Below are 26,737 nucleotides of genomic sequence, written 5' to 3' on the forward strand. Positions count from 1 at the left end.
GTGTTGGGAGTGAGTTTAATCTCTTTTTTTCGGTCAATCGACCCTCAAGCTTCCGATCAACGGGGACCCGTTTTGGATTTTTCTACGCCCCTCAAGGGCGGCTCTTCTCTTGGTCCTACTGCCACTTTATGTGCTACCAAATCTAAGTCAGGAGGATCTTGTCGTCGTCGCCAAGGAGGCCAAGGCGGCAAGGCCGCTGCCAAGCAGGACTGAACCAGCCGTAGCATCGGGGCCCCACCTGAGCACTCCGGTGGGAGGCCGGCTGGCAAAGTTCGTCAGCGTGTGGGAGTCCATCTCCACCGATCCTCCTGACTTGCCGCGTCCTCTGTAGGCCTCCTGGGACGAGGAGCGGGCCGCCTGGCGCTACGTTGAGGAGCTGCCGCTGAATCCTTTGGAGGCACTTTGCTTGCCTCCGGAGTTCCGAAAGGGCGGCCGTTGTTGTTGCAAAACCCCCATGGGTGCTGGATGCCCTGGCCCGCGGGCACACTCTCGAGTTTCTAAAGAAGTGCCCCTGCATTCCACCCATGGCCGGGAAGGCAAATCACGTCCCCTCAACTGCTGCTGGAAGTAAGGGCAATGCTGAAGAAAGGAGCCATCGAAGTCGTCCCAAAGAGGCTCCGGGGCTCCGGAGTATACTCACGATACTTCCTCGTAAGAAAGAAGACCGGCGGCTGGCGACCCATCCTGGACCTTCCTCGTTTAAACCAGTACATCAAGTCCCAGAAGTTCTGAATGGTCACCCTCCAGCACGTGCTGGGACAGCTGGAGGAAGGCGGCTTCCTATCATCGCTGGACTTGGAGGATGCCTACTTTCACTTCCCCATTCTAAAAGGACATCAAAAGTTCCTGAGATTCGTAGTCCAAGGGCGACACTACCAGTTCAAAGTCCTTCCCTTCGGACTGAAGTCGGTGCCCAGGGTATTCACCAAGTGCCTAGCACCAGTGGCGGCGCGGCTGCACCTGCAGGGATCCACATCTACCCCTACCTGGACGATTGGCTCATCCGAGCAAAGATAGGAGAACTCGCCGTCGTGCACACAGCGAAGACCGTCCAACTGCTCACAGATATGGGATTCTCGATCAACTTCGCGAAATCCCTTTTGGTGCCGTCGCAAGTCGCCCTGTTCCTGGGAGCCAGGCTCGACACAGTGGCGCGATTGGCTTCTCCGTCAGAGGAAAGGACGAAGACCATCCTGGGCAAGGACCAACAGCTGTCAACCATGGACGTGGCCATGGTGAGGTCCATCAAGTCCCTGCTCGGCATGATGTCCTCATGCATCTACCTCGTGCGCCTGTGCAGGTTGCGGATGTGTCCACTGCAAGAGTCCCTCGACGCCTGTTGGATGCAGGCGGCGGGCAGCTTCGAAGACAGGATCTCGCTCAACAAGACCTTCCGCCATGCGATCCGGTGGTGGAGCACCCACACACATCTGGCGGCGGGTATGGACTTCCAGACCCCGGCACATCAGGAGACAGTGATGACGGACACCTCCCTGGAGGGATGGGGAGCGCACACCGGAGATCTCCACGCAAGAGGCCTTTGGCTCCCGGAGGAGAGATCACTACACATTAATGTCCTGGAGCTCTGAGCCATGTTCTGGGCCCTCAGGTCATTCCTCCCATCCCTCAATGGCAAGGTGGTAAGGATCTTCACCGTCAACACCACCACGATGTTCTGCATCCAGGAGGCACCAGATCCCCAGCCCTATCAAAGGAAGCCCAGGATCTGTGGCACTGGGCCGTCGCCCAAGGGATGTTTCTGGTACCCTTCCATCTGGCAGGAATAAAGAACACCATCGTCGACTCGCTCAGCAGGGAGCTGTGCTTGTGCCACGAGTGGGAACTGCATCAGGTTCAAGTGGATCTACTTCTCCAACGATGGGCCAATCCCCAGATCGACCTATTTGTGACGGCGACGAACGCCCAGTGCCGGAAGTTCGCCAGCAGGTTTCCCCAGCCAGTGAGCATGGCCGATGCCTTCTCATTCCCCTGGGACGGCCTGTTCCTGTATGCGTTCCCACCGTTGCCGTTGCTGCTGCTACTCGTCAACCAACTCAGACGGTCCCGGTGCAGGATGATCCTCGTCACAATGGCGTGGCCGACCCAGACCTTTGGACATGTCAGCGTCCCCCCCAGTCAAACTGCCAACGGACGCGGACCTCCTCACCAGAGAAGGAGGTGCCATCCTACACCATGACCCGGGGCTGCTTAACTTGCAGGCCTGGCTCCTGCAGCACTAGAGTTTGGAGGGTACGATATCCCGGCGGACTACAAGGAGGTGCTTGCAAAGGCCAGTGTGTCCTCAAGTCTCAAGTGATATGGACACAAATTGAAGAGGTTCTCTGTCTGGTGCTGTGCACAGAAGATTAACCCTCTGCAGATTACAGCCCCTCAAGTGCTGCCGTACCTACTGTCGCTGGCCAAAGCGGGGCTAGCTCATGCCTCCATCAAGATACATCTAGCAGTGATTTCCCGCTACACCAGGACTCCGGGGCGGTCATCTCTGTGGTCTCATCGCCTGGTGAAGGAGTTTTTGAAGGGACTGTTCCGATCGTTCCCGCCGGTGAAGGCCCCGCCCTGGCGTGGGAGCTCAACATGGTGCTGAGCAGGCTCATGGGGCCCCCATTCGAGCCTCGGCATTCGGCACCGCTGAAGTTCCTATCGTGGAAGACAGCATTTCTTGTGGCCATCACCTCCGCATGACGAGTGGGAGAGATCCAGGCCCTCTCCTGCAAACCACCCTACCTGACATTCCACGAGACGAGGGTGGTGCTGAGGATGCACCCCTCCTTCTTGCCCAAGGTGCTGTCGGACTTCCATCTCAACGAGCCCTTGGTGTTACCTGTTTTCTTCCCGTCGCCTTTGTCGCCGGCCGAGAGGACTTTGCACTCACTGGATGTGGCTAGAGCGCTGAAGTTCTACGTGGACCGCACAAAGAGTTTTCGGAAGACATCACAGCTGTTTGTGAACTTTGGACCTGTGAACCAAGGGAATGCCCTCTCAAAAGCTTCCATTTCCACATGGCTCTCCGGCTGCATCATGCACTGTCACCGGTTGGCAAACCGACCGTTGCCCGGCCGTCCAAGAGCCCATTCAACCAGAGCGATCACTGCTACCACAGCGTTCCTGTCTGGTGTGCCCTTGCTGGACATCTGCAGGGCTGCTACGTGGAGGTCGACGCACACCTTCATGATATTCTACTGCGTCGACCGGGATTCCAGGGAGGAGTCCAGAGTCGGCCAGGCAGTGCTGGCTAACCTGTTCACCTGAAGGTGGGCGTGGTGAGGGGTTAAGAGATGCTTAATGTTGAGTTGATGTAATTGCTTAATGTTGAGCCTTGCCGCCTCCCGGGGTTGTGCATGTGTTTACTGCTGTGTATTCTTGTATTCATGAGCATGTGAATCCATGCCAGACCCCATGCTGGAGAAGGAACAAGTTACTTACCTGTAACTGTTGTTGTCCAGCATGGGACTGGCATGGATTCACATGCAAACCCTCCCTCCTACCCCTCTGCGGCTCTTCTCTTGGTCCTACTGCCACTTTACGGGCTACCAAATCTGAAGATGGCTTCCAGAGGAGGGGCTTAGGTAGAGGGCAGCCATTGGCTGGGGGCAGTATGACCCAGAGACCAGTGATTGGTTATTAGAAGAAAGACAGTTCAGAAACGGAACTGAAACAGATTTTTTTCTTTACTGAGGAGTCCCAGCCTGACGACAGGGAATATTCATGAGCATGTGAATCCATGCCAGACCCATGCTGGAGAACAACAGTTACAGGTAAGTAACTTGTTCCTTGTATGGTTGGTGGACTTGCCAATTCCATCTAATCCATAGGTTAGATTCTGGCTAGCCTATCACTTGGATGGTCTATTCTCTTCCTCAACAGTCTGTACGCTTGAGCACTGTCCGCTCTTGGCCTTTTGACCGATAGGTTCTTATCTGTCTCCGCCTTTATTTATGGGTCCCTCTCCAAGTCGTGTTCCATTGGCTCCGCCCTCTGTTCCCCTGTAACTGTTGACCCTTCTAGTTTGATCAAAGCTGGGCTGCTCTGAGAAACCTTCAGGCCGATTCATGGAATTCCTCACAAAAGTGTCGCACGCGGCAGGCGCACAGCGTGCCCGTGCGAATGTCTGCGCCAGCCGCATGCGATAAAATCAATTTCCGCGCACAGCGTATTCATGGATTCTCGCCTCCAAAAGCAGACGTGGCGCAGAGTGGCGCAGCGACCCTGCAGCAGCGCCAGTTACGCCCCCAAGAACGCCCTCGCGCAAGGAAAAGCCATCAAGATCGCAAAACCATCGCAAAGGGCTGCGCCAACCCTGTACCAGTTTACCGGACTGGCAAACAGCAAACGCAAAGCGGGGAACGCGTATTACGGGTTTCGGGAACACGCGTGCGTGAAAAATTTCACACGCGATCTGGCCTGGGGGAGCGTGTGCGTGTATTTCAGGGGTGCGCGAGAAGTTCAATACGCGAATGGCCTGGGTGCGTGTATTTCAGGGGTGCGCGAGAAGTTCCACATGCGAATGGCCTGGGCGCGTGTATTTCAGGGGTGCGCGAGAAGTTCCACACGCGATCGGGCCTGGGGGAGTGTGTGCGTGTATTTCAGGGGTGTGCGAGAAGTTCCACACGCGATTGGCCTGGGCGCGTGTATTTCAGGGGTGCGCGAGAAGTTCCACACGCGATCGGGCCTGGGGGAGCGTGTGCGTGTATTTCAGGGGTGTGCGAGAAGTTCCACACGCAATTGGCCTGGGCGCGTGTATTTCAGGGGTGCGCGAGAAGTTCCACATGCGATTGGCCTTGGCGCGTGTATTTCAGGGGTGCGCGAGAAGTTCCACACGCGATCGGGCCTGGGGGAGCGTGTGCGTGTATTTCAGGGGTGCGCGAGAAGTTCCACACGCGATCGGGCCTGGAGAAGCGTGCGCGTGTATTTCAGGGGTGCGCGAGAAGTTCCACACGCGATTGGCCTGGGCGCGTGTAGTTCAGGGGTGCGCGAGAAGTTCCACACGCGAATGGCCTGGGCGCGTGTAATTCAGGGGTGCGCGAGAAGTTCCACACGCGATCGGGCCTGGGGGAGCGTGTGCGTGTAATTCAGAGGTGCGCGAGAAGTTCCACACGCGATTGGCCTGGGCGCGTGTATTTCAGAGGTGCGCGAGAAGTTCCACACGCGATCAGGCCTGGGGGAGCGTGTGCGTGTATTTCAGGGGTGCGCGAGAAGTTCAATACGCGAATGGCCTGGGCGCGTGTAATTCAGGGGTGCGCGAGAAGTTCCACACGCGATCGGGCCTGGGGGAGCGTGTGCGTGTAATTCAGAGGTGCGCGAGAAGTTCCACACGCGATTGGCCTGGGCGCGTGTATTTCAGAGGTGCGCGAGAAGTTCCACACGCGATCAGGCCTGGGGGAGCGTGTGCGTGTATTTCAGGGGTGCGCGAGAAGTTCAATACGCGAATGGCCTGGGTGCATGTATTTCAGGGGTGCGCGAGAAGTTCCACATGCGAATGGCCTCGGCGCGTGTATTTCAGGGGTGCGCGAGAAGTTCCACACGCGATCGGGCCTGGGGGAGCGTGTGCGTGTATTTCAGGGGTGCGCGAGAAGTTCCACACGCGATTGGCCTGGGCGCGTGTAGTTCAGAGGTGCGCGAGAAGTTCCACACGCGATCGGGCCTGGGGGAGCGTGTGCGTGTATTTCAGGGGTGCGCGAGAAGTTCGACACGCGATTGGCCTGGGCGCGTGTAGTTCAAAAGGGGTGCGCGAGAAATTCCACAAGCGAATGGCCTGGGCGCGTGTAATTCAGGGGTGCGCGAGAAGTTCCACACGCGATCGGGCCTGGGGGAGCGTGTGCGTGTAATTCAGGGGTGCGCGAGAAGTTCCACACGCGATTGGCCTGGGCGCGTGTATTTCAGAGGTGCGCGAGAAGTTCCACACGCGATCAGGCCTGGGGGAGCGTGTGCGTGTATTTCAGGGGTGCGCGAGAAGTTCCACGCGCGATTGGCCTGGGCGCGTATATTTCAGGGGTGTGCGAGAAGTTCCACACGCGATTGGCCTGGGCGCGTGAGAAGTTCCACACGCGATTGGCCTGGGCGCGTGTATTTCAGGGGTGTGCGAGAAGTTCCACACGCGATTGGCCTGGGCGCGTGTATTTCAGGGGTGCGCGAGAAGTTCCACACGCGATTGGCCTGGGGGAACGTGTGTGTGTATTTCAAGGGTGCGCGAGAAGTTCCACACGCGATCGGGCCTGGGGGAGCGTGTGCGTGTATTTCAGGGGTGCGCGAGAAGTTCCACACGCGATTGGCCTGGGCGCGTGTATTTCAGGGGTGCGCGAGAAGTTCCACACGCGATCGGGCCTGGGGGAGCGTGTGCGTGTAATTCAGAGGTGCGCGAGAAGTTCGACATGCGATTGGCCTGGGCGCGTGTATTTCAGAGGTGCGCGAGAAGTTCCACACGCGATCGGGCCTGGGGGAGCGTGTGCGTGTAATTCAGAGGTGCGCGAGAAGTTCCACACGCGATTGGCCTGGGCGCGTGTATTTCAGATGTGCGCGAGAAGTTCCACACGCGATCGGGCCTGGGGGAGCGTGTGCGTGTATTTCAGGGGTGCGCGAGAAGTTCCACACGCGATTGGCCTGGGCGCGTGTATTTCAGAGGTGTGCGAGAAGTTTCACACGCGATCGGGCCTGGGGAAGCGGGGTACGTGTATTTCAGGGGCTCGCGGGTGGTTTTACACGTGATCGGGCCTGGGGGAGCGGGGTACTTGTATTTCAGGGGTGCGTGAGTAGTACCACACGCGATTGGGCTGAGTGCGGGTATTCCAGGGCTGCGCAGGAAGTTTTACACGCTCGCCTACAACACGTATTCATGGAATCGAATGTGGCCAATCTGGAAACACGTACGCCAGCAGGAAGTAGGCGTACGTCCACCCGCACAGCATAAAAGTGCACGCAAACAACAAACAAGCTCAGACGCCAGGATGAATTTACCGTTCCTAGCAGCAGTGGCCGTGGGATACCGCAGGAGGAGGATAGTCCGGGCCAGAATTTTTACACCCAGGACCAGCCTTTTTGGGATGCCTGATGACCATGTGTATGGGAGGTACAGGTTTCCACCTCACATAATACTCGACCTGGTCAGTGAGTGGGAGGATGACCTCACATCAACCACCCTGTGCTCCCAAGCACTCAGCCCCCTGGAGAAGGTCCTCAATGTACTGCACTTCTTGGCCACTGGATCATTTCAGCGGACAAGTGCCATAGTGGGGGGGGTGTCACAGGCCACGCAGTCACGCTGCCTGCACCAGGTCTTGGCCATCATCACTGCACGCCCATCAGTCCGCAGGCACATATACCTGCCCAGAACACCTGCAGAAAGGCAGGCAGTCGCCCAGGATTTCTACAGGGTGGCACAATTCTCCAAAGTGCTAGGTGCCATTGATTGCACCCATGTGGCTTTACGTCCCCCCAGGGCAACTGAGCACATCTATAGAAACCGCAAGCACTGGCATTCCATCAACGCCCAGGTAGTATGTGATGCCAAGGGAATCATCACCTCAGTATACGCCAACTATCCAGGCTCCACCCACGACAGTTTCATCTACAGAATGTCTACCCTAAACCGGGAAATAGAAGCTGGGCGGCATGGCGATACATGGCTGCTCGGTGAATATAAATGCCACTGCGCATGCATGCATGTCAGATACTGAGTAATGTCACAACCCCACTAATGATACCCATCACCACCTCCCCAGGGGACAGTGCCTACCCTCTCAGCACCCACATGATGACGCCAATTCGGAACCCCACCACGCCACCCCAGGTAAGATACAACAGAGCCCACATTGCAACCCGGGGCATCGTGGAGCGCACATTCGGAGTGCTCAAGTCACGCTTCCGCTCCCTTGACCGTTCTGGCGGGCAGCTGTTATACACTCCCCCAGTAGTGTGCAGGATCATAGTGGCAGCATGTGTCCTGCACAACGTTGCAACACCCGGGGCCTGGCCGTGGACATGGTGGTGCCCCCACATCCCCAACCACATGCATGCCCACTGCACATGGGAGGGGAAAGGGCACGGGGTGAGGCAGCCCGTACGCAGCTCGTGGCTAATTACTTCACATAAAATCACACCCCTGTGGAGTACACACAGCCCTGGCACATACCAGCTGACAATCAATGATGATTGTAACTGACAATTATGATGTGTCAATGGACAGTCAACTGTCACAACCATACCAGCCTGAGATTGTACATCTGGAAGTGTTCCATTGTGTGCTTCCCTACCTACACAAACACCACCAATGCTGTGTTCAAAAGACACACTTCTATGCTGCTAAAATCATTACCCCCTTGCAATACACAACATGACAACAGTGCCATGTCACCCAACCCCTCCCCAGCCCCGCCACCCAACACACCATGGCATGGCATGCCATGTGAGAGCAAACAAAGTCATCCCCCAAACATGACACGTGTCACAAAGTACAGTGTCCCTAATGGAAACTGGCCACACACAATATGCCCACATAAATGTAGAAACAACAACACACATGACCAAATACTTACCACAATACAATCGACATAGCATAAACATGACAGTACTAAGGCAAAGGATAGATAGTCTTACAACATGAGAATGCCAGCACATCCACCACCTCCAACTGTACAGTGTTGTTGCCACGCACATCTGGAAGTCCACTGCTCACAACATGAGCTCCATCTCCAAAGTGGACGGCCTTTTGAAGACATGAGGAATGAACCTGCAAATTAGGAGGGAGACATGGATGCACAAGCACACATCAATACACCATGCAGTGCACAATACAACAACAATATGCACTAGGAATGTATACACAGCATTGACTACAGACTGCCCACACATGTCGTGGGAGTCCAACGTCACTTTGTAAGTCACTGTCACTTGGGCACACCCTTTGCAAGCCCATGGAAACGGGAAGCAGGAGGGGTGTGTGTCTCACGAACCCAAGCATCTAACCCAAACTCAGGACAAGCCTGCATGTGCCCAGCCGGAATACAGTGGGTGCCCACGGGAGCCACACAAGGCAACACACTGCAACAAAAAATCAAAAATGGCCATGTGTGGGCCAGGTGGGGTGGGGGAGGCCACCTAGGAGGTCCGAGGACAGGGTGCCCACCAACAGCCACCTGCGTGAATGTTGGGGAAAAAAAAACACCTCCGTGGGCTCATGGCCTGCACGGCTACTAAATTGTGGGAGATTCACTGCTGGATTCGCTCTCCTCAACCTCTGCTGCTGCTGCCACAGGAGGTGGTGGTGCTATGGGAGGCAGCCCACGCAAAGCCCTAGTTTGGTCCTCCATGGCAGCAAGCATGCGGGTGTGGAAGGCCTCGTTCTGGAGGGATATGGTGCGGAGATCCCCATGCAACACCCGACGTGTTGCCCGGGCCTCCGCCCGAGTTGCCTGCATCTCTGCTGAGAGCGTACGGGTGACGCGCTCCAGCAGCTGTTCCGTCCTGGTGACAGTGGAAGCCTCAAGGTCCACAAGAGTCTGCCTGAGGTGCCGGACCTCTCCCCTCAGGGCTTCCCTCTGTCCCTGGGCATCTATAGAAATTGATTCCCTCAGATTGTCCAGGGCCGCCTGTCTGTCCATGTTGGACGCCAACATGTCCTCCCTGACTGATTGGCAAATGGAGTCTGTTGCCTGCTGTAGTAGCTCCATCTGCCTTTCTGGGGGGACAATGGAAGTGGTCACCCTCTCCATGGCTTGAGCAATCATTTCTGATGATGCTGCCTGTTGGTTGGCCATACCGTAAATGGATTGCTCCCATGCGGTATTGCCCGGTGGCGGACGGCCACCGCGTTGGCGGGCACCACACCTGTCTGGGGCAAGGCGAACTGCGCCTTGCTGTGTCGGCACTGCCTGAGGCTGCAGGACTGCATTTCCCCTCTGAACTGCTGGCCCAGGTACAGGATCAGATGTTGCAGAGTGTGGCCCTGCATCCGTAACCACCACAGGCGCACCTACCAACACTGACATCCCCATAGTGGGCTCTACCCCTGGTGCAGGTGGGTCGGACAGAACAGTATCCCTTCCATGAACACATACCTGCGAATCCACATAGGCCTCATCCGAATCAACACCTGAAAAGAGTTCTGGGGAGGTGCAGCCAGGGACACCCCTGGACAGTATGGCCTGCAGCAAGAGAGGGTTCTCCCCCACCACCAAACCACGTCCCCCACTGGTGCCTGGTCGTGCTTCAGATCCCTCCTGGGCCTGCACCATCTCCTCTCCCTCAACAGCATCAGGTGCGTCATCCTCTGCAAAAACATGAAAGACAGAAAATGGAAACAGGCATTAGCACCATGGCACGCTATTAGGCCAGACAAGCTACAGTACCAGTACTTGATTTACACATGTCCCACATGACTATAACCCTCCCATGCATGCACTGTCCATGAGTTGGAAGCGGAGGAAAATGTCAGACACTGATGACACCAAGATGGGAGAGCAACACATCAGCTGCATGCTGGCTAGCAGTGCCATCACACATTGGCCTGTGAGTGGCATGTCCAATACACATACATGACACATGCCATCATACAGATGGCATGTACCATAGGCATGTCATATATGTGACAATAGGGCAGAGTGATGCGCAGTAGAAACAGGTGAATTTCTACAATCAGCCTGAATGAACACAGCTAAATACGGAACAATGTTGTAGCAAGATGCCACTTCAAGGGCAACTGGCGCGATGTAGTGCAAAACGCCTACTGTGGGCAGAAGGGATACTGTAATACCCAAATCCCGGGGCGCCGAATGCATTGGATGAAGCACATGGGTGGCCCAAAACACTCAGACACACACACCCTGACCTGGCACTCAACCAGAACCCCTCCCACAAACAACATACACATGGATCACACACACATGCATGTGCACTCACTGGACAATGCCTCGTAATCTGGCAGTTCTCCCACACCTTGGATCTGCTCCTCTGTGACGTAGGTCCCAGCAACATGCTCATGTAGAGTGAGTTCAATGTCCTCTTGTGGAGACCCACCTCCAGTCACCAGAGTTGCGGCATGACTTGAGGCCAGCTTTTTCTTTGCCCTACGCTTAAGGTCGTTGTTAGGGAGAATTCTCTGTTTAGGCTGAATTTCCTAACCTAGTGAGTCCCCCAGCAGCTTTGCTGGATTTCTGGAGTTTGTTTTTTTCCATCCTGCCAAGAGTGAGACTCTTTTCCTCCTACTCTTGGACATGAATGTGTGTAATTCCTTTGAATGTCAATGTGTTCTATGGGCTATGGGGTCTTTTACTCCATAGGGTCTCATATGTTTTTCTATGTGTGTTACAGTGTTACACCGCACCCTACGTGCCGTAACACTGGGGCGTCCTAGCGGACCTCCACCATAGACTCCATACCCGGGGACTGACTACTGTCTCCCCGGGCATGTAAAGTCACCATTGGCTTTACTAGACCTAAATTTACTAACAGGACTAGTACAAACCATCTTATTGTGGACGTACTAGTAGGGGTAATTTGATTACTCCTGGATCTGTTACTCGAGGGGGTACTGTCCCGTCCCCCCTCGTCGAGTTTTGGCTGGTGGCAGTGGAAACTACTTGTTATGTTCGACCCCGAACATAACCCTATGGGATTCGTCCCATTGTTGGAGATTGATACTTTTTCTCGTTAATCTCTAACGTACCACCGACCTACTTATCTTAAATAAGTTTATCGGATGGTATTTTCTGCCAGAACTCGGTTTGTAAAATGGCGTCTGTGTTCGTCTCTGTGATTCCTAAACCAAAGGTCGAGCCCTTTGTTCCACTTTTGGCGGGCTCTGTAGAGAGACCCTCCAAAGTGGTGCCATTCTGTCTGGGTTACCACAGGGGTGTGGGAGGGGGTTTAGGCACCCTGGACCGAGTTGCCTTGCCAACTCCGGTCGCACTCTGGAGTGATTGGCCCAAGTGGTGAGCCTTCCCGCTCACCACTTAGCATGTGTTGATTGACAGCTAGGCTGAATGAATGGGGGTTTTCTGCATAAAAGCAGGGCTTTTGGGACTGGATCTTCAGAAGTCGCCACAGGACCTAAGAATCCGACGAGGGTAACGCTGAGCCGACCTGCACGATACCTCCGGTGGAGCCCTGCGGAACCGACTCACCACTTCCCGATGACAGAGGAGATCTCCGTGCCGGAGAGTCTCTTCCCCTGACTGGTGGGAACAACCAGTCCCCTTTGCTTTTTATTCGCCTCAGGACGCAGTGGTCGAATTGCCCGTGCAGAGCACCGCGGCAACCGGATAGCCACTACCTCTGTACCGCGACCAAAAGTGGTGCCTTGTGACGGAGCACTCCGTGGCTGGTCTCTTCCCTGGTGGTGCACCGGACTTCATTTTTCTTCGACGACGAGATCATCTCTACTCTTGGCAAAGACCCGACGTGCATCCACCACCAGGAACAACTGCCCCCGCCGGAGCTGTCCTCCACAACAAGGTACCGTGTCCGCCTGGCTTCCCTTTCAATCGGTTCGAGTGAGGTGTCTTAATCCTCTCCTTTCCGTTGGGTCGCCTCCAAGCTTTTCTCATTTATTGTTCTGAACTGGTTCAATCTGCCGAAACAATTTGCTACAAAGACTTGAATGCATCTCCACTAGAGACTTTTTGGGACATATCGCCTTGCCTCTCTCCGAGTGGGCCTGGCCTCTGAACTTTATGATCTATTGTGGTTCTTGCTTTCTTACGGTACATTTTGCCCGTGAAGTATTGAACTGTGTTAATTTCGTAACCTGCCTATCTTTTTCTCTCCCGTCCTAACTAATATTAGAGTGTCATCTAGGTTGAGGTATACACCTCTGTCTGTAAATAAGTGGTGCCGGTAGAACCTAGACTTGTCGAAATATTGCTAGGGGGATTGATCGTTTCTTCTTCGTAGAGTAATTGTGTTTGATTTGTTTGCCGTGAATTCGCCATAGTGTTTTTCATAGATGATTCGTTATAATTAAATACCTTAATATCTTTACACTAAGCCTCGTTGCGTGTTTGCTTGTCTTGCTGGGAAGAATTGCCCTATTTTGTATACTCCACATACTGCTCAACTCTTCTTGAGGGAAGTCTGACTGCTCAGCCACAGCTACCAAGTGAATCTGTGTGGTACAGACTACTACCAAGTGGGTTCACCGCCAAACACCTGTAGTCCTAAATCTTTTGCAGTGGTCCCAGAGGGAACTGCACAGGTTTCCGCCTAACAGTCGTTCCAGCGCTTGTAGCACTCAACAGCTGTGCGCCTCATAAACCCAAGGGCACTTATGCTGTCCGCGATGGACTGCCAGTGTGCCTGACGTCGAGCAGGTGTAATCCTACACCCTGAAGTGACCAACATTTCGGCGTCATGTTCGGACACATACTGCACAAGTGCATCCAGTTCGGCATCATGAAGCTAGGCTTCCTTGGCGTGCCGGACCGTGTAGCCGTGTCGGGGTCATCAGCCTGTACTGGACAAGCACTCTTCCTCTTTCTTTTTGTGGGTGGTGGGGATCCGGAGTGCCCTACGCCGCTCTGGACACTAGAGGCAGGAGCACCGGTGGACTGTGTAGTAGTAGTGTGCGATGGCACACTGACCACATGACTTTCTGCAGGCATTAGCTGAAGTGTGATGATGGCAGGGGGAACCTCAGTCTGATGTACCGGGACCAACACTGTCCTGGCTGGGAGAGTCAGAGCTGGGGTGGACGGAGCTGCAGCTGCCCCTGCAGCCTCCCCACCCCGCCTACTCGTGGACGGAGCTGCAGCTGCCCCTGCAGCCTCCCCACCCCGCCTACTCGGGGCAGCAGATGACATGGCTGCCCATGTACCACGTGGCCTGGTGACACTGGCTTGCACCGCCACCCGTGGCCTAGACTTGGCGACCTGGAAGTCAGCCTGGGAGTCACCCTGTGCTAGGTCAGGTGCCACAACGGGCCGGTCCAACAAGGGCTGAGCAGGGATGGTGTCAGCCACGTTTCCCTCGACCATGGGGGGGGGGGATGTGTGTCCCTGACTGGTCCTCCACACGTGGGGGGCTAGGGGGAGTCTGCAAATCCTGGCCACGTCCCCTACCGCACCCACCACGCCCACCTCTTGAGGCTCGGCCACCTTTGCCACCCTTACCACTTGCTCACCTCCCAGCCATGGCACTGATGGAGTTGTGCGTATGGGAGTTGCAGTGGACAATTGTCCTGGGCAATTGGGGGTCAAAGGGGTAGGGTACTAGATGGAATTCGTACCCAAGTGCTCTAGCAAGGCTGTATGGAACCCCTGGGGAAAGATGACGGGTCATGCAATGCACAGGCACCCCTAAAACAGAAAATGACGTGCACACGACCCCTCGTAGACCACGTGTGTGGGAAAAGGAACCTGCACTACGCTGTGGCACCCAAAAACACAAAAATGAATGTATGCGTGTCACACGCAGCCTACAATGACCTCTGAAGGGGTACGCTACACACGGGGCTAGCACAGTTGGTAAATATGTGCGCGACTCACCGTCTGCCTGGGAAAAGAGCGTGAAAAATACGCGTGTGTGCACGTTGGCAACACCCCCGCCAAAAGAAGATTTGTACACTGTCTGAGGAGACAGGACAAAAGGAGAAGTCAACGCTGTTTGAGGAAACAGGTCGAAGAGAAAATCAGAAAAATACTGACAGAGGTAACAGGGAGTACGAACTAGAAACGCTGTGAAGTAAATCGCGTGTGAACCGACAAGAAGTACAGATTTCACCCACTCGCTCTCCACGGGAAGCACGTACAAGGAAATGACGTACTACACGCACCTTTTAAACCGCACCACACGTCCAACGTCACTTCCGCGTATGCGCACTGAGGCACTATCCTCCAATTACGCGGGCTGACACTCGGACGTGCAGTTTTTGGTCTTGTAACATTCCCCCGGGTACAGGGACACCCCCGCGCGTCAGGGCCTTTGGTCCAATGGAATCGCGTACACAGGCCAATCGCGTGTGGAACTTCTCGCGCACCCCTGAAATACACGCGCCCAGGCCAATCGCGTGTGGATCTTCTCGCGCACCCCTGAAATACACGTGCCCAGGCCAATCGCGTGTGGAACTTCTCGAGCACCCCTGTAATACACGCACCCAGGCCAATCGCGTGTGGAACTTCTCGCGCACCTCTGAAATACACGCACACGCTCCACCAGGCCCGATCGCGTGTGGTACTTCTCGCGCACCTCTGAAATACACGCGACCAGGCCAATCGCGTGTGGAACTTCTCGCGCACCTCTGAAATACACGCACACGCTCCACCAGGCCCGATCGCGTGTGGTACTTCTCGCGCACCTCTGAATTACACGCGACCAGGCCAATCGCGTGTGGAACTTCTCGCACACCCCTGAAATACACGCGCCCAGGCCAATCGCGTGTGTAACTTCTTGCGCACCCCTGAAATACACGCGCCCAGGCCAATCGCGTGTGGAACTTCTCGCGCACCCCTGAAATACACACGCCAAGGCCAATCGCGTGTGGAACTTATCGCGCACCCCTGTAATACACGCGCCCAGGCCAATCGCGTGTGGAACTTCTCGCGCACCTCTGAAATACACGCACACGCTCCACCAGGCCCGATCCGTGTGGAACTTCTCGCTCACCCCTGAAATACACGCGCCCAGGCCAATTGCGTGTGGAACTTCTCGCGCACCCCTGAAATACACGCGCCCAGGCCAATCGCGTGTGTAACTTCTCGCGCACCCCTGAAATACACGCGCCCAGGCCAATCGCGTGTGGAACTTCTCGCGCACCCCTGAAATACACGCGCCCAGGCCAATCGCATGTGGAACTTCTCGCGCACCTCTGAAATACACGCACACGCTCCCCCAGGCCCGATCGCGTGTGAAACTTCTCGCGCACCTCTGAAATACACGCACACGCTCCCCCAGGCCCGATCGCGTGTGAAACTTCTTGCGCACCTCTGAAATACACGCACACACTCCACCAGGCCCGATCGCGTGTGTAGCTTCTCGCGCACCTCTGGAATACACGCACACGCTCCCCAGGCCTGATCGCGTGTGGGACTTCTCGCGCACCTCTGAGATACACGCACATCCTCCCCCAGGCCCGATCGCGCGTGGAACTTCTGGCGCATGTAGATCTTTGGAGCACATTTTTTTCCTGCGCAGGGACGCTACCGCCTGCTTTCGTGTGGCGGACATGTATGGGCCTGTGCGCGTCTTTGGCCGTGCGCTGTTTTTCCCTATTCGATTCCATGAATACGTGTTGTAGGCGAGCGTGTGGGCGTTCTGCGCACTTGCCTCCTGTACTTCCCCCGTGACGCCCACATTTTGACGAGTTGTTCCCCATTCTGCGTGGAACGCCCCGTGTTACGCCTACTTTTGTTATGTGCGCCGCGCTATGTGCGAATTCGCTGTGGCCTTATCGCACGGCGTTCGGTGACCTGTGCGCCACGGACTTTTTCAGCGCACATCCCACATTTTGCGCGTGCACAGGCTTCCATGAATAGATGTGTGATGTTTTCTGTGCGATAATCGCACTTGCACTGCGATTTTCGCTATTTCACTGCGAATCGCACGTTTTCGCATGCGTGCGCCGTTTTTTCGGTGCACATTGATTCCATGAATCGGCCTGTTAATCTTCACCAATACCATTGCCACCTCTCCTCGTTCCTGCTTTCATCTCAACGTTGTCTTCCTGTGCCGGTTTCTACATCCTTTCTCCTGATCTGTCCCTCTTAATTCACCTTTCCCTCCCTGCTCAGTCCTCCTTCCATTTTCTGCTCTTCACCTTTCTGTTTCTTTCCACCTTCCTCCTGATCTTTCCTTCTTAATATGACTTCCTCTAACTGCTCTCTTCTCCTTCTTTCAGCCACCAGCTCGCCTTTACTCTGCTCCCCACTCTCTAACTATCACAGAACAATGCTGGACCGATCATCACCAAGTCATGCGTGAGATCTGTCTGCCTTTAACTAGTAACTGTCAGGAGTCCAGAAACCCCTCCAAATAGATAAATAAGAAGAGTGTTAAACTATACTCTGCTGAAAGGCCTCAACTGTGAATCTCAAGAAGCTGCACTTGAAGTAACCAAAGAACAGTTAGAAAAATAGAGTAGACAAAATAGCCCTAATATCGGAAGGAACCCAAAATGGAAACTATACAAAGAATCAAGTGGTGTGACCTAGAATTGGTTATATTCAATAGAGAAGGGAGAAAACTAGAGAGAAAATGGAGAGCCTATAAAAATAAGGAAGAAAAAATAACCTTTCTCAGTCCTGCAAAAGGATACAGAGTTTCCATCAAATGAGTCAAAGAAGAATAATACACTAACAGAATACTCAACTCTCAGAACAAAACAAGTTAGGAATTTGGTGTTGATAAAGAAATCTCTAAACCTCACCAAATCAATAATGATACAAGTGTTCAGAGGGATTCCACAAAATTCACAATAATTTGCTGAACTGGTGATTCCTGGGGCGTCCAGGAGATGACCAAAAGTAGGGTTCTGGCACAGTCAGTGGTGCTCCGTGTGAGTGTCCAAGTGATAGTCTCTAGGGCATCAGGGTCCAGCAGGTACCAACACCCCGTGAATGTACTTGGTCGGTAGAAAGTCCAAAGAGGCCAACAGACCTGACAGCACCAGGGGACCAGGTCAAGCAGTTCAGATGCAGGAGAAAATACCCGTGAACAAATCAAAGGGTGATCCAGTAGGAGCCAGAGCTCTGTTTAAGAGCCAGAATCAAAGTGTAGACACTCATTTGTCGGGCAAGCTGTTCTGGTAAATGCAGTGTTTTATACAATCCCCACTTAAGAAGATGACCAGGCTATCATTTGTGGGACATTTTCATAAGAGCCCACCTCACGATGGCTGCTATGCAAGTATAGAGGCAAGGGCTGCTGGGGAAGGTAGACCGCACTGCAGGCCCTGCCTCCCATACCAAAACATATGCAGGGTCAAGCCTCACTGGACCCATCAGCCAGGAGCCCTTAACGCGCATTCATTGGGCCTCATTCCGAGTATGGCGGTAAGGGATAGCGGCCACCGGTAACGAGACCGGTGGCGGTAATCCCTTACCGCCATACTCCGAGGTTCCCTTTGCGCCCTCGCCCTTAACGCCTGCTTTGAGCAGGTGTTAAAGTCGAGGGCGCAAAGGGGCCTCCAAGCCAATAACGGTGACCGTAATGAACGGTCACCGTTATTTGCATTTTCCCCATTCCCATTGAGCCCTATGGGGGCTCATTTGGGAATGGGGAAGAGCCTTGGTGAATGGGGAATTACCGCCCCGCCAACCTTGGAATGGGGCGGTAATTCCGCCATCCACCAAGGCGCTGCCGGTCCGGGTACGGCGTCAACCAAGGCGTTAATAGCGCCATTGGTTAGCGCAGTACTCGGAATGAGGCCCATTGTGTTCTAAGGAAACAGGAAAGTGCCGACAGGTTGGGGGAGGGAGTTGGTGGGGCCCTCTGCCAAATTGCTTTCAGCCTGGCCTTCCCTGGAACGCACTTAAAACTAGAGCGCAGAGTGAAGTCATTTGGCGCTCCCGAAGACGAGAGCAGGAGGACAGCACAGCAGGCATCCTGTCCCATCCTGACAATAATGCAATGATAACTTTTCCAACATTAACAATGTTACCAAGATTTTATAGAGAAAATAGTAAAAGTAATGCAAAACTTCAATGACATTAGACCTATCACAAGAGACTCCTAAAAATAAGGGACTCAATCATTCCATGACACATTCCTTCCCTCTACAGAGTCAGGCATTATAGAGGTTATCAATAAAATGACCAACCATAGTCTGTTCTCACTTTTAAAGAAAGTCCTCATTAGACCATTTGTAAAACATAAGAGAAATGGTTACCTAGAGGAGCTGGCCAATTACAGCGCCATCCCTAACTAATCATTACTGGCCAGAATCCTGGGAAAACATGCTGCTACTGAATTGCAATACTACAGTGACAAATTAGGTTTAGTTCATGACAGACAAACGGGTTTCCAGCCTAACAGGAACTTGAAATCATGGTGTTGGATGTTAAAGCAGCCTACAACACGGTAGACCAGATGTTTCTCCTGGACAGGGCTCCACGTGGATTAGCGTATTGTAGGTAAAGTAGTCCTATGGGTAGAGTCCTTTCCAAACAGCGGAATAACACAAGTTCAAATAAGCAAATTCAAAGCAGCCTCCACAACTCTTGAATGTGGGGTTCTAAAGAGCTACTACTCTCTTTCTCCCCGGCTTTTTAACACATCCCAAACACACGTTTCATCAGGACTTTTACTAATTCCTTCCAACACTATATGAAAGATATATAATTCTTTTTTTAAAATAGAACCAACACAGATAACGGTGAAATTGCTATGGGCCTGGAATGTATTCCGAGAATACTAACAAGATTTTCATTAATGTAGAAAAACACTTTGTCCTAAATGTAGGGACGCAACCTCCTGTCTTGAGATTCCAGTTATCTGGCCAGACACCCTACGGTCCACACTGATCTCAGAAATGACAGCTAAAAGGTGGGGTGTAGTCTTCAACTCCAGTATGTCATTCAAACAACAAATGACTACCGCACAGAGTGACAGCTTCACACATCAAGAAAATCCTTTTCTTTTCTCTCCACAGACCACAAAGCTAAAGTAGAGCAATTCATAGTACTAAGTAAGATCAACTATTATAGAGTCACCTTTTGTGGGTCTCCTCAAACATAACCTCAAAGAAATCCAATTGGTACAAAACAACTGTTAGATTCAGCTGTGGCTTGAAGACATTTGATGATGTCTCTGCAGCGCCAACATTCTTGAAATGGCTTTCAACTGTGTAAAGAGTCAACCTTCAAGCCCTTTGTATTACACTTAAATGCTATTGGAAAACACACCTGCAATACCTTAGTAAACATTTTACAAAATACAGTGTCCTCCCTAAACTGGAAATGGAAAATCTAAAGAAAAAACCTGGAATTGCAGATCCCTGGTAACCCACGAACCACTTCTGTGGAATAGAATACCTGCTGAATTAGGAAAGGAACAAAATCATAAACGATTCAAAAGAGTCACCAAAAAGGAATGGCCCGATGAAACACAATCTGTAGTGAGAATGTCCAAACCACAACCTAACTCTCATGTACAGACAATTATGTACCCCTTGGAACACTAAGAAAAGGACTAGTTAAGTCCCTAATGGAGTTGTAACCTGTGTTGATTTTTGGATACAGTTTCTTCTTTCTCATTGAGGAATTGCCCACCTTTCCAATAAGGGGCCAACTGGAGAAGTCACAGTGCTGGACATTCGATGACGCCCCAAATTTGCCAGTGCTGAACTGATGGGCAGAGTCATAACCACACCTGGTGGACTCTCAGACTGAAGAATGTTTACACAGCGCTGTTAGACTGGATTTCTACACTCTGGCCCAGTGGAACGACGTGTAGGAGGCCAACCTATTTGGTGAACAGTGAAAACTCTGAGAGCTAAAGCCAAACCAATCAAGGTAGCATGGGGAGTGGTCAAGGGTAAGTCTCAGGAGGGCTGAACCTGGGAAAGGGTCTGCAATGAGTCCATAAAACAAGTAATCAAGGATTACACTTAGACAGATAGTTATAAAAATACTATATTTATCGCCAAGAAAACACTGTAAGAATGACTATAGGCAAGTAATACTACCACCTTACACTCAATATATATATATATCTATCTATATATATATATATATATATATATATATATATATATATATATATATATATATATATATATATATATATATATATATATATATACACACAGCCCCTGTAGCCAGTGCAGTAAAATCACAATGCCCCCACCCCACAATACTGAAAGGGAAGGCAATGGTTATTATTTGCAATGGCAGTCCACAAGACAACCCTAACTTTGTAATTCCAACCCTAAATTGACTGGCCCCTTGTGCCTAAAACGTTCACAGTTTTGGGAGCTAGGAAAAAGTTAGGAGGAGGGTCGTATGGATGGAAGAATGGTTCCAAAAGTCAGAATAGGATGTATTCTAGCAAATAAAACTGTTTCCAGTTTTCGGGGGGCTTTCGTTAATAGGTTCTGCCTTAGTCAAACAAATGGAAAACCTTTCAAAAGTATTCAAAACGTTTGCAGTTGGAGATAGGGGTGCAGGTAAGTATTGCTGTAACGTACTCCGGTTTCTCTTCAGACTTGGCAAACCGTCGGAGGGTCGGTTTTCCTGCTGTTGGTTCCGATTGCTAGTGCCCAGGAGTAGAAGATGCTAGTGATGTCCTGGTTGGATTCAGATGCTGGTGCAACCTGTTCCTGTTGATAAATGCCACTCACACTGATGCAGCACTCCTCAGCCGTGGGAAAACCGGTTTTGACGAAAGTCACCAATGCACGGTGACAGGAGTGGACACAGCTATTGAAGTCAGTCTGCCTCCTATCTTGGGTCCCGTTGAGGGTGGAATGCTGAAATGTTGCAGCTGGGACTCTGGTAGAACAAGCTAAGGGTCCCCTAAGTTCCAAGATGAAACACAGAACCACGACTCCTCTAACGCAGTACCCATACTGGAGTTGGTTAGTCCACAGAATGGTTCCAGGAATGCTTCTGAAGATTCTGGGTGGATGGGCGCCAAGCAGATGTCAGGAATGGTTGATCCCACCACTCCAGGATCGAAGTACCACTGAAGGCCTTCTAAAGATCTTCATCCAGACAGGTTTGCACTGGGACTGCAGCAAAAGTTGGTCACCAGGCCTTCTTAGGACGGGTGCACGGGTCTTCCAACATCTTCACAGCTGGCCAGGATACTTGGCTCCTCGCAGGACCTCTGGTGTATGGCTGCAGAACTACTCTTTTTATCCAGAAACTCAGCCCACTCACTGGACGATCTGCCCCTCACACACACCCCAGCAATGGTCCAGTCAAGACCATTGATGGTGAATCTCATGCATGCTCTGTAGACATACAGAAACCAGTTTGTGGTTTGGGGCCAGACAGTCCCAACCCGCTTACTGGGAACACACACACTCATGGCCCTGCACTAGCCCGTGAAAAGCATGGCTTTCCCGGGCAGTCAATGACCATAAAAGGAATTTCCTGACCTGGCAAGGCAGGTACACGGTAAGAGGACAAGATGGCCAAGGAACAAACAAAAATCCTTGTGGCACGGCCATGTTGGGACACTAGCCACTGTTAGTAGCCAAACGCGGTGAACATGGCAAGGCTAACAAAAAGTACAGTAAAAATCAAAAAGTAACTGCTGCAACCAGTTTGTGCTTAGGCACATCCAAAGTAACAAAAAAATCCCTATGAGTGTAGTCTAGGGTCATACAAAAGAAACTCCATTGCATCGGATTGTAAAATGCATTGTGCAATGATAACAAGTTACCCAAAAAATATATAACCTGTAAAAAGAAAAGCGTTAAGGACTGGTCAGTTTCCCCATAACAATGAGCAAGAGTGCAGTGGAGTGAAGCTGAATGCGTCACCTCATTGGAATAAGTCAAGACAGAGTGTAAAAACAAAAAGTAACATGTTTGGGGGTCCATAGAAATGGAAGGAAAGTTGCCAAAAAGAGAAGTCTTTGCTAGCAAGTGCCAAAAGTAGAAGAAGCCAAAGGGGCTTGTTCGAAGTCTTCTAGCGCCTCTAATTGCTGCTCCAGTTCAGATTTGGATGGTGCATTCAGGATTGGAAAGTGAAGAGTCATCTTCTCTCATTTAGGACTATCTTGTCCCATTGTTGGGGTATGTATAGAAGTCCCCTTTCACATGGCACCTAGCAACCCAACTCGACTTCAACAATTTAGGAGATCTTGGTGTTTTTTTTTTTTAAGGATTTCACATTCCATTTGTTATGGATGGCAATGTCTGTATGGTTCCAGAGGGTGATGCTGAAGCCAGAGAATATGCTCCCAGAGGTGCAATGTATTTATTTATTTATTTATTTGCTTGACACAATGGGTTCTGCCGAGTGCAGCACTTGTGCCGGAAAGCTATGTGTAAGAAGCTTCATTCATTGTTGAGGTGCAAACAGTGCCACTGGAGCCTGCACAGTCACCAGTGTTGATCCGCACCTCACATATCTATTCTAAAGCCAAAACACGGAATTGTATGCGAGGCTGTGACCAGGTTGAAAAAAGTGCACCGAAAGCCTTTAGATTTTCAAGCAATTTTTGATAGGAGCTCAGAAGTCACATTTTTTTCAAATCCTTTTGATGTGAGCATAAGAAGGACACATTTTTTTTTTAATCACAAACGATGCACTCTTAAAAATCTGATGAAGGACTCGTTCTGGGTTTACATACTTTTCAAGCTGAATACCTTGTTTAAGTTGTCTGTCTTGTGCCCTTATTCAGCTCCTCTGCATGACTACTGCGCTTTCAGTTCCGTGTTTTGCACAGTGGCTGTGGATCGCTTGCTAATCCGCTGCATAGTACTGCGTTTAGAACAAACACGCTTGCAGAGATCCTAGGGCCTATGTGAAAGGATGCTGATCCTTCTCTGCTCCTTTATGCTGCATTGACTGGCCCTATCGTGGCCACCTCGGCTTCTGCAGTCAGTAAGGTGGCAAGTAAGTTGTTCAACAAAATGCTAATGGTCACCTGCAAACGTGGATTTGTTAAATCTCATAGATAATGATTGGCAAGTTTCTGATAACCCATATCTATATGTTTTGGTTTTCTAGGAGTTTGGATAGAGGTTCTGGAGTAGGTAAACTCTGCCATTGGCATGCTGTGCAATGGTTCGATATTTTGAGTTTAGTTGAAAGAAATTAATCATTGATTTAAGGAAAAAAGAGAATTATTGCTGGAAGCTATCTTGGTAGTTAAACAACTATTATTGAAAGTCTTCAAGACTACTTTGTGCTCAGTTTAGAAGGCTGTAGTTTTGGTGTTGAGGTTTCTTTGAGGGGTGCTGAACAACAGTAACTAGAATGTCATTGTTAATATAAATGCACCATTTCCTCTCAAACATTAACACCTTTTCATTTAACAATTATTTACAAAATAAAGAGACAGGCCAAATCAAAGCTCATTGTGCAACTTATGGTCAAAATACATTGAACACAATCAAGGCTAACTATGTATGACAATGGTCACCTGTGGTTGCCTGTCTTTTTAACAGCCATGTTACAAGGGCAGAGACCATGGATGTATGACTGTGGACCAAAATATAGTTTACAAAATTCAAAGATGGAACACGGAGGGCCACCTGCATGCATGGAGAACACTGTCTATCTGTGATACCATATACAACCAAATAAATGGATGCAATATTGACAATGTTTGAAGACATTTAATGAGTTGTATACTTGAAGGCTTTATTAAATGTGCTAAGGTACTGGGAATGCATACTTTTCTAAAGGGCTTGATTGGTCAGTCAGTCTTCAACCTCCATTCTCTCTCCTGTCTCTGTGCAGATTTGATTTCCTTTTCTCTTTCTGATTATCTAGATCTCCCCTTTATTTTCTTTTTTTTCTACATAGGATTACATTTAATCTGTTTGGTTTTGTCAAACGTAGCACACTTTAAAATTCCACCGCTCTGTAGTCGTTTTTTGATTACTGCTCTGTGCCTAAATTTTGAAAAACCTAACCTAAAATAAAGATTTTAGAAACATATCCTCCTAGCACACCGACACTCAATGTCTTCAGTGGTTCCATATCATGCCCCAACTTACGCCTCTAAGTCACCTTACTAGTTCTAGGGACCACCAAGGGGGTGATTCAGCAGGGTGCCTCCCAGAGTCAGTGGGTGATGGACCCAGGGTGGCATGTGGAGGATCACCTGATCACCATCCATTGGTCCTAGTCACCTGGGAGGGATTAGTTGACCAAGAGATCTGTATAGACCCCCTCTCCAGCAGAGAGCATGATAGTCACATTCATTAATACCAATGATCATAGTGGTAGTTGATTCACGCACTGGAATAGCAGGAGACGAGTGCCCTTCCCATGCCATGTTAGGCAGAACCAAGTAATTCGAAGATGGACTGGCAGATAAAGGTTTAGCCTGGCCCCCTAAGCCCAAACTATACCCAGATGAACTTGAAAAAGGCAGCCAATGCCAGGCTCTTCACAATTGCAAAACATGGGTGCAGAACATCACAATGATCCCAGCCCAATCGGAGCGAGTAGATAGGGCCCTATACACCGAGCAACCCCAGTCAGTAAGTGTGGCTTATTGGAGCAGGATGTTGGAATTTGGAGACAGTAAGCAAACAGAGAGATCTAGTGCACCAACCAAAAGGACAGCATTGGCTTCAAAGACAGTAGAGGGCAAAGGATGCTTGTAAGAAAGGTGAAGGGGGTGATTACATCCAGCGGGAAGGAGGAGTTAATAACATTCGGAGAGAAGGAGGAGGTGATAACATCAAGAGGAAGGAGATGGTAGTGATCAGAGTAGGCAAGGCTGGCAGGCACGAGGAAGTGGTATCCAGGTCCAGCATGAGTGGGTGGTAATATCAGACTGTGAAGGGGATACCGAGGGTGAGGAGGAAACAGCAACGGCAGAGAGTGGGGGAGTGGTGCTGAGATGGGAGCCTACAGAACTGAAGGTAATGAGGAGAGTTGAGATGCGAAATTACCACAGAGCAAATCAATCAATATTATTTTTCAAAGCACCATGTTCCATAAATGTTCATACAAAAATCATATTATAATACATAATCAGAACATATATTTACACATTAAAAAACACATCATAAAAAGTACTTTAAAATACATTTAGTTACATCTCTTAGAAACCCAACCATATACATCAGTTTATTGAATTTAAAATGTGTGCTAATATTTAAAACCTTTACTATATGGGTAGCACCCACAAAACATAGCCACTTCTGATAGAAGCAATAAATATGCCAGTGGAGATTTAAAATCACATGTCACTGTATTTACACATTACCACAATTGTCTTTACTAGTCAACCTATATGCAGGACAAAAAATCATAATAAATCATCATTATTATTATTATCATGTGTTCACAGAATCCTACCAAGTCATTACTGTGTGACCACAACTACAGGTTTCCTTGATTCCTCCTCACTAGCTCGTCCTAGGACGTAGAGGGACTAACCCCAGCCCAAAGCAAGTCAATATAGATCTTTACATTCTGTTCGGGGTCCATTCTATCTGCCACAATCACATCGACCGGAGCAATGGGAATGTAATTCCTCATAGTATGTTTTTAACACGTCATATCTTCCCAAATCCTACAAGACTTCTGACGGAATAATATCCTTATGTGCGCTTTCCAACTATCAGGAATTTGCCTCTTTTTATCAAAAATGTTTCTATCCCCAATGCTCTAAATGTATCCTTTATGTACCTAAGCAAACATACACATGTCTCCAATGATCTCTTTTGCTGGTTTAGCAAATCAATATTTCCACACAGCACAATGAAAAAACAATAATGGCATGCTTACTTGATCAGCCAAGTAATTCATTTTTATATTCAAATGCACCGCATATGTTGAAGTTCATAGATGTATTCCTAGTAGTTGGCAAAGAAAGGCAATCTGTACATGCTGTAATGTATACATATCAGTGTCACCTCAAATTGGAAGACCGTTAGCACCAACAGATATTGAATGCTCACAAAGGCGATGCCTAAGGTTTTTTGACAGCGTAAATATACCAGCATTTACCTGGGTCATTTTCATTCTTTGGCAGTCCACATGATAATTCAGGAATTATTTGCAATTAAAACAAAGCCCTAAATAATCATAATTAGGCTTCTGTCCATTCCCTTGTAGAGGTCTACGTGCTATTTTAGGGCAAAGGGCAGCTCCTTTCC

At 50.6% G+C, this 26,737-nt stretch overlaps 1 protein-coding gene across 1 annotated transcript in view; it reads left to right on the forward strand.

The window, feature by feature from the left end:
* The window catches only part of WDR93 (WD repeat domain 93), a 640,373-nt gene that overhangs the window by 579,994 nt on the left and 33,642 nt on the right, over positions 1-26,737 (forward strand). The gene's annotated exons all lie outside the window — the stretch shown is intronic.

This window comes from Ambystoma mexicanum, chromosome 11 (genome assembly GCF_040938575.1).
Source record: "Ambystoma mexicanum isolate Mex_15411 chromosome 11, UKY_AmexF1_1, whole genome shotgun sequence".
Lineage (NCBI taxonomy): Eukaryota > Metazoa > Chordata > Amphibia > Caudata > Ambystomatidae > Ambystoma > Ambystoma mexicanum.